Below are 14,016 nucleotides of genomic sequence, written 5' to 3' on the forward strand. Positions count from 1 at the left end.
AATTTACCTGAGAGTGGAATAATGGTTAAGTCTGTGACAGCTGAACATATTTAAGGCTGCCAGTTGTCATTAGAGGATGGATTTTTGTGCTGTGAAGAAGCTCGACAAGTTAATTGTTTTAAGGAGAGCCATATAGCAAATAAATACTTTGTTCCACTACACTTGCCTTGGTCTGTCTCACTGTGTTTCCAGCCGCTAAGGGCTGCCCTGTTACAAGTGGTGTCAGGAGTGTGTCACTCATGCCACAGTGAGAAGATGATGACAAGAGGTGGAAGAAAGCCAGGCCAAGAGGAGCAGCCTGATGAAGGAGTTGGAGCTTCATCTGAGCTAGAGGCCATGGCAGCAACAAGCCCTGAGGACAAATTGGAGGAGTTAACAGGGTTGGTGAAATCTCTTATGCGGTCTCAAGCAGCCAGAGACCAAAAGTGGGAGAAGGATTTGTCACGTCAGGAGCAAAGGTGGAAAGGCATGCAGCATCAATTTCAGCAAATCCAGCTACAAGTTAACGCTGTAACTGATAAGCCTGACCCACCAGAGGCGCCAGCGCCCCCTACAACATCTGAAGAACAAGAACTTGGATTCAATGGTGAAGACATTCCAGTGGCCAGTGGGTCCAGGTCTTTAATTGAACCAAAACTTTTCCCTCTGTCACCAGAAGATGACATTGAACATTTTCTGACTACGTTTGAAAGAATGGCAAACGTGTGTCGATGGCCCAGAGATGAGTGGGCTATTCGTCTGGTTCCCCTGTTGACAGGTAGAGCCCGCACAGCCTACATTCTTATGGATTTAACAGACTCTGAGAATTATGATAAGGTGAAAGAGGCAATTCTGGCAAAATATGAGATCACTGCTGACACCTACAGACGCCGCTTCAGATCTCTGAAAGTTGAGCCAGGTGAGACGCCACGTGAACTTTATGTAAGATTGAAAGACCTGTTTTCAAGATGGATTAAACCTGAAAAATCAACTGTAGAAGAAATATCTGAGCAGATAATTCTGGAGCAGTTTTTGAGAATGGTTAATCCAGAGCTGGAGATTTGGATACGTGAGCATGACCCGAAGACTGCAAAGGAAGCAGCTAGCCTCGCAGAGGTTTTCACTTCAGCCAGAAAAGGACGCAAGAGCACCTACTTCAGCCGGGAGACCCACTACGCCCAACCAAGTAAGTCCATTGGGGGTGAACAGGGTTCTGGTCAAGTTCAGGCTAGAAATCTTTCTAGTTCTAGGCAGCTCCCTTCCCATAGACCTCACAATGTGAAGAAATCCTTTAAGTCTTCAGTTCAGGATATTAAATGTTATCACTGTCATAACTTTGGCCATACACAACAATTTTGCCCTGCACTTAAGTCAAAACCATCTCTTTTATGTGCAGTTCCAAGACCAGCCACAGAGCCAGTAGGAAAGAAAGCTTGTACTGTCCCTGTTTTAATTAATGGGCGTAAAGAGGAAGCTTTGCTTGACTCTGGGTGCTTCCAAACTCTTGTACACTCTAGCATAATTTCAGGAGAAAAGCTAAGTGGGGTTGGGGCTACAATAAGTTGTGTGCATGGAGACGAACACAGGTACCCCACTGCTGAGGTTTACCTGACAGTAGGAGGTCAAACCTACTTGTTAGTGGTAGCTGTTGTTCCCAGTTTGCCATATTCAGTGATACTTGGTAATGACATCCCCACTCTTTTTGATCTAATACATCAGTCGGATTATGACCCTCAAGTGAGTGCTGAGAAAGACATTCAAGGCTTAGGTGATGAATCTGGAAGCTCACTTCCTCTAGATATGACAGTTGAACCATTTAAACCCTGTCATGTAGTCACAAGAGCACAAAGTGCAAAGGAAAGGATGCAAGAACTGCCCTTTTTTGAGGAGTCTCTCGAAACGGAGCCAGGGAAGATTAGGAAGTCTAGGGCTCAGAAAAGAAGAGAAAAGTTCAAAGGCTCAGGGGAAAAAGGTATAGCATTGTTCCCTAAGCCAAATAACCAACTTGAGTTTGATGTTCCCTCAGATTTAGGTGCAATCCAAAGAAGCGACCCTACTCTAAAACCCTGGTTTGAGAAGGTAACAGAGGTAGAGGGGGCTAGTCAAGGTCAGGTAAGCTGTCTTGCAGACACTGTTTACTTGATTAAAGGAGGGATCTTGTACCAGAGAAAGGGGAAGTGCGAAGCTGTGGCACTCCCACAACAGTTCAGAGACAAAGTTACGGATTTGGGTCATTCAATTCCATGGGCAGGTCATATGGCTTTTCACAAAACACTGAATAGGATCAGCAGCCGTTTTGTTTGGCCAGGGATGTATGTCCAGGTTTCTGAGTTTTGCCGTTCCTGTGAAAAATGTCAGTTGACCTCAGGCAAAGGAGTAGCGCGAGCCCAGTTGCAACCACTGCCAATTATTGAAACACCATTTGAGAGGCTAGGCATGGATATTGTGGGCCCTTTAGAGAGGAGCTCCACAGGTCATCGCTACATATTAGTCATATGTGACTATGCAACACGGTTTCCTGAGGCCTTCCCACTCAGATCAATTAAAGCTCGTCACATTGCTAATTGTCTTCTGCAGCTTTTCTCTAGGGTAGGCATACCAAGAGAAATTCTGACGGACTGTGGAACGAACTTTCTATCCAAGTTGTTGCAGCAGGTTTATAAGCTGTTAGGGATAAAGGGACTTAAGACCACCCCATATCACCCCCAAACGGACGGGCTAGTGGAGAGATACAACCAGACTCTCAAAAGTATACTGCGCAAGTTTGTCTCTGACACAGGTTCTGACTGGGATCAATGGCTGCCCTACCTTCTGTTCGCCTACCGGGAGGTCCCGCAGGTTTCCACTGGCTTCTCGCCTTTTGAACTTTTATACGGTCGCCAAGTGAGAGGCCCTCTGGATCTGCTTAAGGACTGCTGGGAGGAATCCAAAGCAGAGGGCGAAAACATCGCAGCCTACGTCATCACCATGAGAGAGAGGTTGGAGAAAATGGCATCATTGATGCAAGACAACATGAAAGCTGCACAAAAACATCAAAAGACTTGGTATGATCAGAAGGCCAGGGATAGGGTCTTCCTTCCAGGTCAGAAAGTACTGTTATTGCTTCCCACTAGCGATAACAAGTTGCTGACAAAATGGCATGGACCATACGAGATCGTCAGACAAGTGAGTAAAGTCACTTATGAGCTGAATATGCCAGAAAGAGTTAAAAAATATCAGACATTTCACGTGAACTTGTTGAAGGAATTCCACAGCCGACAAGAGCCGGTCTATCAGTTACTGGTGCGTTCAGTTAAGGATGAGGAGGTGACTGAGAAGTTCTTTCCAACTAACATTCAAGTTTGTGCTTCAGTTGACCTTTCTCATTTGTCTCCTACTGAGCAGGCTGATATAAAACCACTCGTGGACCCACAGCTCTTTCGAGAGACACCAGGTTTCACATCACTGGTTCAGCATAAGATACGGGTGAAGGAGGATGCACCCGTTCGACAAAAGAGCTACAGAATTCCAGAACGGTTGGTGCCAGTGCTGCAGAAAGAAATAAAACTGATGTTGGACCTGGGAATCATTGAGGTGTCAAGTAGTGAGTGGTGCAGCCCGATTGTTTTGGTACCAAAGAAAGATGACACCCTGAGATTCTGTATTGATTTCAGATATTTGAATGCAGTATCCAAGTTTGATCCCTACCCAATGCCCAGGGTGGATGACCTGCTGGAGAGAGTTGGATCAGCAACGTACATTACAACACTTGATTTGTGTAAAGGATACTGGCAAGTGGCTTTGGCACCAGAAGCAAGAGAGCTGACAGCCTTCAAAACTCCGTTTGGTATGTACCAATTTAAAGTCATGCCATTTGGTCTTCAAGGTGCACCAGCGACATTCCAACGATTAATGGACCATGTACTGAGAGATGTGTCAGCATTCTCTGCAGCATATCTGGATGACGTGGTGGTGTACAGCCAGTCCTGGGAAGAGCATGTCATTCACCTACAGAAGGTGCTACACTCCATCAGAATGGCTGGACTGACTATCAATCCCAAGAAGTGCTCCATAGCCAAGAGAGAAGTGGAGTACTTGGGCTTTGTAGTTGGCTCTGGGAAGATAAAGCCGCAGGTTGGAAAGATTGAAGCAATTCAGTCCTTCCCAGTTCCGACAACAAAAAGGAAGGTGAGAGGTTTTCTGGGTCTAGTAGGCTGGTACCGGAAATTCATACCTTCTTTTGCAGAGCGATCCACTGTACTTAATAACCTCACAAAAGGCTCAGCCCCTAACAAAGTGCGTTGGACGGAAGACTGTGAGCAAGCATTCAGAGACCTCAAGGAAGCAGTTTGCACACATCCAGTTCTACACAGTCCAGACTTCAACAAGCCATTCATCTTGCAAACTGATGCTTCGGGAGTTGGCCTTGGTGCTGTCCTTCAGCAAGAGGTGGATGGTGAAAGAAGGCCTGTGGTGTTTCTGAGTCGGAAACTACTCGACAGGGAGACGAGGTATTCGACGGTAGAGAAAGAGTGCTTGGCCATGAAATGGGCTATTGAGGCCTTGAGGTATTATCTTCTGGGACGTCACTTCACTCTGGAGACTGATCATCGTGCCCTCCAGTGGTTGAACCGCATGAGGGATGCGAATGCCCGCATTGCAGGATGGTACCTGTCTCTGCAGCCTTATGACTTTACGATCCAGTATAGGCCGGGGAAGTCAAATGTGGTTGCTGATTGTTTATCTAGGATGACAGAGGACTGAAGCACTTTGTGCTTAAGAGAGGGAGGAGGAAATGTAAGGAAGAGGACTCCCTTACTGCATTTATTTATATTGTATTGTCTGTATAGCACTTTAGAGCACACCTTTCACTTTATTAAAAGCACCTTATCAAGCACTTTATGAGCATTGCACTTTAAGCATGGATTTGCACACAAGCAGTTTAAATATTTATTGTCTATTTATTGGGAATTTTAAAATCAGTTGGTAGCCTTATTTCAGATCCTGCACAGCTGCTCCTCGTCAAGGAATGTGGTGGTTGTCTGTCAGGAGAGAAGAATGGTGATTGAGATTGTGATTAAGGTTTACCAATAAGGAAAACTAATGCAAGTGTGTGTGTGTGAAATCTAGGGATAAAAGTGGTGCAAATAAGTGTTTGTAAGTTAATGATTACTCACCTTTCTTGCCTGTGTCCTCTTCAAGGTGTTTGGGCAAATGTTTCCCCCGGGGGTCCAGACACCATTTAAAGGTTCCGGGAGAGACCATTGGTAAAGAGAGTGTGGTGAATCTTTTTGTGCTTGGGTTTCTGGGTTTTTATAATATTGGGTTTGGTGTAACATTAAAGTGTGAAGTATTTATTAATATGTAAATGTGAAAATGTATTTATGTATTTATTTATTCTTATTGATATATTGTATACTGTGGTGGAAGGTTGGGATTTAAGAATTTACCTGAGAGTGGAATAATGGTTAAGTCTGTGACAGCTGAACATATTTAAGGCTGCCAGTTGTCATTAGAGGATGGATTTTTGTGCTGTGAAGAAGCTCGACAAGTTAATTGTTTTAAGGAGAGCCATATAGCAAATAAATACTTTGTTCCACTACACTTGCCTTGGTCTGTCTCACTGTGTTTCCAGCCGCTAAGGGCTGCCCTGTTACACTGCTAAATAATGCTAAAAAGTAAGATCAAATCTCAAGCCAGTTAATCCACAAGGAAAGTGAAAGTGAAACAAAAACTGCAGTAATTTTTCCCACACGGTGTTAGCATCTCATCAGCTTTTTTAATTATGAAAAGTAGCGTGTTGTATGATTAAAAAGTCAGAAATTGCAGGGACGATGACAGAGAGATGAAAAAACAGACAGCCACAATGACCTTTAAGGACTACAGAAAAAGTGGATAAACAAATACACTGACATGTATATTATATGGGCTGAGTGTGGCTTCATGCATGCGTATGTCTCTGCTTCACTGTGTGTATTTGACAGACGTCTCTGTCCCATCCTGTCTGTCTTTGGGCCAGGTGCTGCCTTGTGATAACAGCTCTACCCCCCACCTCTCCTTGCTTCCTTCACCTCTGCTCTCCTCTATCCTGGCCTGACTAAGTCTACTAATTCAACATGCCACCAATGAAAAGCTTGTTTCTGCTTCATCAGTCAGGTCTTTGGAGCTCATTCAACAAAAACATCCAGGGTAGAGTTTTAGGAGCTCATTCAGTGTGGCTATCTGAATTTATTTGCCACAGCTGACTCATCTACACTGCAGTACGGAGTTACAATCAGAATGAAAAATAGAGATGGCGAAAGCCTAATGGGGAGAGAACGGAGCTGCTGGTTGGAAGGAGGGTCACATAGACTTAATGAGAAGGAAAAGTATGTCAGAGGTGCTGAGGCACCAAGTCTGACATCTGCACAGGACTAATGTTGTACTGAGCAGATCCCAGGTGTGAATGCTTGGATACTGGATTTAAAAAAATGTTTTGCAATTGCTATTATTACTTTCATTTAGGCACCTGGTTGATTCTTGCAAAGGATTTCTTTTTGGAGTTTATTAGTTCCAGACTGAATCCCAAAAATTGCATTAAAAAGAGTTTAGATACTCTGCTTTTGTGTGTTCACGAGTGCTTGTCACTAATTACTTTACTCAATAATAAAGCCAAAGCTAGAATGCCCTAATCAGCCAAAAGAAATTGAAAATAACATTTGATATTTTCTTGAACCCCAAGTTATACTATGGAGAAAATTACTGGTTCATGACTAAAAAAAAAAGATATTGTGAGCTGACCTTATTTATTCTGATTCATGCAATGCAGTTGGACTGCTTTAAGCTTTACTTTAGATCCATTTTGTCTGCCTTGAAAAAAAGATTTTAATATTAAGGGACTTTCTGTTTAAATAAAGGTTAAATAAAGGTTATTCTGCCATTTCACCACACCAATGGTGTGCAGAACTGCCATGTAATTTTGCTGGACCAATGATTACAACCACTAATTTAAATTAGAGGTTGTGATACTTTTGGCGATGAACATTAAAATATGTAGTATGTGTAGCTTATATGAATACAAACACATTGTTATTATTTGCATTCTTTAAAGCCAGTCCTATACATTTTAATTTCACAAGAGACCCTAAACTGATTGTTCACAAACTGGATACTTAAATGTTATATCCTGTCACATTTTTGCTTATGTGAGCAGTCAGCACAAGCTCAGTGCATCTCCTTCTCCACCCCTTGGTTTTGCCATGATGGATAGAGCCTGCTGTTATCCTCCTTTTCTCCTCCTCTTCTCCTCCCTTTCCCCTCCCCTGCCCCTGTCAATAGCAAAGATTTCTGGTGAAGAGAAGAGGATTGAAAAGTGAGAAAAGCAAAGAGTGCAGCGGATACAGAGCCAATCCAAAGGAAAGGGAAAAGAAAATGGTAATAAGAGCATGGTAATGGGATGACAATGGTTGAAGACACAAAATAAGAACAAAACAAAAACCAAACAAAAAGTAAACGCATAACTCATCTTTTCTCTTTGCCGCTCAGAGAAACACCTTTAGTCTATGTGCCTGAGTGGTTTCTGACTAAGACTGGATATGACTGCCCATATGTGAAAGAGGCTGCACACAGCGCTGAACAGGACAAATAACGCCACAGTTCCTTGCAGTGTTTAAACAGACATTTATTTGTTAGGAAGACTGCAAAATTGTCTATATGTATGTATTTTTTTCTAAAGAACAAAACAAAACAAAAATCCCCTACTATAAATAAATCTATAACTTATAGGTCATTCATATCACATTATTCCAGTGAGAATATACACACATCATAGCATTTCCCACTGCATTTTCAATCCCCTATCTACTCCCATACTTCCCTCCGTCATCCAGATTCTTGGTTCCCTTCTTGCTGCCTTAACTTTTTACATTTAATTCCTATCAGTGCCTACTCTTTCCTCTCATCCTCTTCACTTTTTCTTCCCCCACATTTCTAACAAACTCCCTCTGCTGGCTTTGTTGCATCTACCTCCACCTTTTCCTCTCTCCCATTAGACTATCTGACTGAAGCTCTTATGTAACTCCACATTGAACTCTATAGGTATCTTCCATTTTCATCTCCTCCATGTCTCCATCGCAGAATACTTGTGATTATGGGTATACTAATATCTACTAAAACTGAGTCTCTATCTATATCTCTAAGTGATCAAATGTGTTAGACAACTGTCTTGTGGATAGCAGACACGACTGGGTAATATGTATACTTTTATTTTTTTGATGGATGATTGGATAGCTGAAAAATTGATTGGCAGGTTCACCGGCAAACTCTTGACTGGCTAGCTATCAGTCTTTCTGGCTCAGTGCATGTATACTATCTCAGATTGCTTATACAAAGATGTGTATCCATGCATATGTGTGTGTATATGAGGTTATTTGTGCATATCTAGTGCAACTGCTGCTTGTCTGTCTGTCTGCATGCTGGTTGCTTGATCTGTTTAATTTTCATATAAATTATTTCCTAAACTTCCTAAACACTGCTTCGCTCTGAGTGGAGGAGAGAAGAGGAGGTTGAGTAATTTCCATGTCTATAGACTCAAAATGTGTGTATGTATGTATATAGTACATTATTCCAATTTTTTTTTCTATTTTCCTATGCTGCTCATTATAACCCATCAGTAACTGTAGATATTTTGGTGACAGGTCTCCTGTGATGCCACCCACTACTTTTCATATTATGACAGCTTCTGGGAACAAATACACAAAAACAGCACATGGCATCACATCCTGTAGCTTAATTCTTAAAGCACCACTGGGGTCCTGGCAGCTTAGCCTCATCTATCTGTTAAAACTAACATTGCATTTGAAAGAGAGACTGTGGGAAAGTGAGTTAGCGGATTTTTATGTTTTCTGCACACATCAGTGACACATACGGCACGCTCACAGGAGTCATGAAAGTCACTTCTGTTTACACGCAGAAATCAGAATGCTTAAAATGTTTTAGCTGCAATACAAAGTACTAAAGAAATCACAAAATTCTAGCACTACATTAGGCCATTTAAACAAATACATACAATAATAATCAGAATTATAAAATAATTACACTTTTGATATTGTTTCTCTGATGAATACAATAATCAGCATGTCATCTGATACTTGATACTTTCTACCAATGGGTCTTTATGGACTGGTAAATGGACTGTTTCTTATATAGTGCTTTTCTGGTCTGAGCACTGAAACCACATGAAGCAAACACTAAACTGAAGCACTCCATACTGAATAGTCTGTTTTGATGTAAAAAGAAGAAGGGCTGGGTAGCAATTTCCATCAGTGACACTCAGCATAATTACCAATAATATCTCCACAAAAGAAGCTCAAAATACAGCAACACACAAAAAAATATTACAATATTGGACTATGTCATTGCAAATGTTGTTTCTGGCTACAATAAGATTATGAATGGGATTTAAAATGAGCTTCCATACAGTGACTTTAAAACATGCTGTATAGACCATTAACTAGAAGGACATTGTTCTTTTTTTATCTCTGGATTTTAAATCCAGTTTTCAACTCTCTGTTCAGTTTGTATTGTGTTATACCCCATCCATGCCTTCTACTTTTCTAGCGGTCCCCTGAAATACTCATTATACAGACAGTTCTCTGTGATCTAATACGCCTCTGTTGCTTTCTCTATTCTCCATTGGAATATTTCAGTCTATCCCTCCCTCTCTCTTTCTCTCCATCCCTCCCACATGCCACCTCCATGCTGGAGGACTCATTATGCAGACCAAGTCTCTCTCTATCTCTCTTATCACTCTCTACTGGAGTACTCATTACTGTTCCTATGTCCCTCACTTCTCTGTGTCTCCTTCTATCTCTTCCATTATATCTTAATGTCTGTATAACATACTCACACAGAGGCACACTGTAATGAGCACCGTAACTTCTGTTCTTTGCAAAACCAAGGACAAAAACGTACCTTGCCTGTCTTGAGTTAAAGTTATTATTTACAGACTTTTAAAAATGGCAAAATTACATGTTGTATTAGGAACTTTTTTTGAGAATTTGAGTTTACTAAGATCTACAGACACATCTCATCTTCTCAAAACAACGCACAGATACTCCACTCAGCAAGTCTAAAACATCTTGGCAAGTGATTCTGCAGAAATATATAATAATAGAGGAGGCTTCAGAGAAGACGTAGAGCCAAGAACACAAGCCTGGTAGGCAATAGCAAAGGATGATGAGTGCATTCTGTACCTATAAAACTTGGTCTTTGCCTGCCAGTTTGCAGGGCTTTCAGTTTCTCGGTGGCACAAGACTGCACACGAAGAAAGCCATCAGGGAGCTGTGATCAAGAGGTGTGACCCACAAGCCAGACATACAGCTTGGACTCAAGAATACCCCCTGCTGGGTTGTCAAAAATGGATGGGTGATGTTAAAATACCCCAAACATTCACTAACCTTCTGTCACATCCCCAGAGATGAGTTAACTATGAGAAATACAATAAATAAAACTCTAACAAACAAAAATTGTGTAAAATTTATCTTTAACAGTGCATGTTGATTTGTATAAATTGTTGTATAAATGTTTGATATCACACAATAGATATGGCTAGTAGATCATAGATCACATATATGAGAGTGTTTGTTTAACCCAGAAGATTGGGGTTCTTATCTCATGTGGGTCGTTTATGATTATTATTTTCTTGTTTGTTTGTTTTTTCATTATTTTCCAATTGTGTTATTAATCAGTGCTGATTAAAGGCTTAAACACCAAAATGACTTCTCCAGTGTGAAGAAAACATCATGAGTTGGATAAAATTGATTAAGAAACCCTCTTTTTGAACAGATTAGGCACAATGTGACAATATTATTGTGTCCTGCGGTGGCCTGACAGCTCTGCTTCATGCTTTTGTTGGATACTAGGTTTGAAGACACCAGAAGAGATTTAACAGGCACGCCATTACATTTCCCTCCTTCAGGAATTCAACAAAAGTTAGCCTCTTCCCGCCTTCTGTTATTTCTGCAAAGTGATTTTGCTCACACTCCTTAGCACCCAGTTTAGAGAGTTCCCTCTGACCTGAAGCAATTAACTTGCATTATTTCAGGCATTTACTTCATGCTGGCAGAGATCTAGCATAGTGTTTTTGTATCAAGTACAAATTAAATTCATCAGATTGCCTCAGATTGTTTTATTACCTATTGCATTGTTCTACATTTGGACATTTTGTGGCCCTTGGTGACATCTGGGAATGTTATACAACTGAGAAATACAGAGGGTGTTTTTTAAGACTTAAAATCCATTGAAAGCCACAAGTCTAAATTAAGGAACTGATATTGAGATCAAATCATGGTGAAAAATCTTTAACACTTTATAGGCCACTCATCGAAATACTTGTAAATCTGTGTGTGTACATATGTGCATGTATGTGTGAGTGCAAGAGCATCTGTGCCTAACTGTGTGTGTAAGATGTTTTTGCATATTGTGCTTTATGGGCAGATAAAGAGGAGGCAACTAATTACAATATGGCTGCTTATATTAATTATCTGACTCTATAACACAAATGATAAACTCATATTATTAAGTGAAACAGAGTAGGCAGGAGCATGGTTGAAACAGTCAATAACATGAGAAAGACAAAAAGTGAGCTACAGATTAAGTATAGACAACAAAATAAACAGGATAGATGGCAAACTATTTATCATTTCCTATTCTTTAATTTTTGTCTTTTCTCACTCATTCCTTCTTGTCCCCATATTTCCATTTCCCCTCTTAATTTTCTCTTTCATTCTCTTCTTCCCTGAGAGATACAAGCAAACAAAGCTTTGCAAGCCCTGGAGCTCTGTGGTTTTCCTCTATAGGGGTTGGAATACAACACAGAATTGAGGCTACATTCAGAGCCAAAGATCATAAAGGAGATCAAACCATGTAACACACGCTACTTTAAAAAAATTCACTGTGTTTTTGTGTGTATGTGTTTGGAAGAATGTGTATTTGTTTGAATGTGTGTAAGCTGGAACATTTTTCGTTAAGTACTCCTAAGATTAGAACTGAGGGGGGTTTTACAGGGGAGAAGAAAAGACAGCAGAAAATGGAGTAAAGACTGGAGGCATCTCTGATGCCTTTGTTTTTCCAACAAGCTGCTCCAACAAATGTGTTTAACATCCATTTACAGTGTTATATCCCTTTCATACACATGGCCTAAAATGAAATTGTAGAACATCCTATTTATTCATTCTGCGTCTTTGCCAGTTTTGGAACTCTTTTTTAAAAATCTATACAGTATACTGAGTTGTAAAGCAAAGCAAAGCCTGAAAAAACTTAAGGGAAACGATGAACCATAAAAAATAAAATAAAAAATTACAGGAAAGAGAGAGGGATTGAAGAGGAAGAAATAAAAAAAAAAAAAATGAGACAAGTGGGTAGAAGTGGGGATTTTGCTTTGAATAATAGCCTATTCATCAGTGCTAATTTGCTAGGCTAATGTTCTCACTGAGCTTAATGGGGAGATTAGCCTGGCAAATTAGCACTGATGAACGAGCAAACATGAATCATGGTGGTCAATCATAGAGCCAGCCATGTATTCATACCATACTACAGCAAGGAGAAGCATCTGTTTAAAATGTGTTTTTAGTTCGAGTTCAGCAATTAACTGCCCTTAACGATCACACTGCCTTGCAATAAACGTGCAGTATAATAGCAATGGATAGAGACGCAGAAAGGGACCAAAATAACCAGCTGTACAACAATAACATGAACTGACATCTTTGCTTTCCCTACTTTGAACTTTAAATGAAATGGATTGGAAATGCATTAAAAAATGCATAGAGAAAATAATGACATAAATGAAGCAGTTCTAATGGTTCTTTGAAATGCTAAATCTGCTACATATTAACTAAATGAGCATTTGCAAATTCTAAAATTAGTTTCATGTTGCATTTAGGTATGACATGCTGTACTACCAGGTTTGACAGAAGAATCTAAAGTGTGCGAAGAGTTAAGACAGCCTGCTGTTCCCTGAGGAACCGGCTCATTCTGAAATCTAAAGGGACTTCAGAGGCTCTTCAATTCCTTCATTAATAAGTAACATGATCATTAAAGTTTTACACATTTACAGTGTGTGAAGCTCTTATCCAGAGTGATTTGACAATGAATGGAATAGTAGAGCAAGCTTGAATTTCCCCGATCACAATATTACAAGCCATCCCTGGATTATAAGGGTCACAGCAACAGTAACCTGTGGCAGATTATTCTTGAGCACTTACAAAGATAGCATACAGAAGTTTAAAGTCAAGAAAGAATAGAAAAACAGTAAAAAGTGCTTTTTACTGTGTGATCAAGGATCAAGGAATTGTTTATTGTGAAGGTCCATCAAACTGTATCTAATCTATAGGGGTGGAACATGCCTGGAATAAAGAGTAACAGCCTTATTTTCCGGGCGGGCATCTTCGGTGATTGCACAGCTCAGAATCAAACTCATACACATCACTGGAGAAGTTTGATGGGAAATTTTGAGTCCAGATTAGCTGAACTTTAAGCACTCAACCATCACTTTATTTATTGAATTTTTTGCCTGAAATAATAGCTTCTTCTTTGGAGAGACATCTAAAAAAAACGTGTCACTACAACCAAGACGGAAAACATTTCGGCAGGTTTATTTTTGTCTACTGTGTTGGAAATATATTTTCTGCAACAACACATAGCCTATTACTGCCATGGTAGGTAAGCAATCATATGTGTGAAAAAAAAATGCTGTAGTTTTGATGGTGTTCACTGGCTCAGTGGGTAAGTACGACAGCCATTCAATAGCTGAATTGCTACTGAAAAGGAAAGAGGGGCACAGTCACACTTGATCAAGCACAAATAGGGCTCTTCTGTGAGGAAAAAAAGGGGTCAAAACTTGTCTTTTTATTTCCCAAGTACATGTTTTTAAATTCTGAAATACAAGATTTTAAGAATAAAAGTAAAGAAATAAAAAGAAGGAGTGAGTGTGTTCACAATTGTAGCATTTTGTAGGACAAGTTCTTGGCCTTTTTGTTTTTTTGTAATATAAAAGCTATATATATATATATATATATATAT

General features: G+C 40.2%; 1 protein-coding gene and 1 long non-coding RNA gene across 2 annotated transcripts in view; both read right to left on the minus strand.

Moving 5' to 3' along the window:
* LOC309719019 (transmembrane protein 132C) overlaps positions 1-14,016 on the minus strand; it is a 305,935-nt gene that overhangs the window by 170,260 nt on the left and 121,659 nt on the right. The window lies entirely within an intron of this gene.
* On the minus strand, positions 4,752-5,611 carry LOC309719021. The gene is made up of 2 exons (XR_014280130.1): positions 5,136-5,611; positions 4,752-5,000 (listed from the first exon to the last, which is right to left on the minus strand). It is a non-coding gene; the product is annotated as an uncharacterized lncRNA (long non-coding RNA).

The sequence above is a fragment of the Aulonocara stuartgranti genome (genome assembly GCF_965226115.1).
Source record: "Aulonocara stuartgranti genome assembly, chromosome: 12".
Taxonomy (NCBI): domain Eukaryota; kingdom Metazoa; phylum Chordata; class Actinopteri; order Cichliformes; family Cichlidae; genus Aulonocara; species Aulonocara stuartgranti.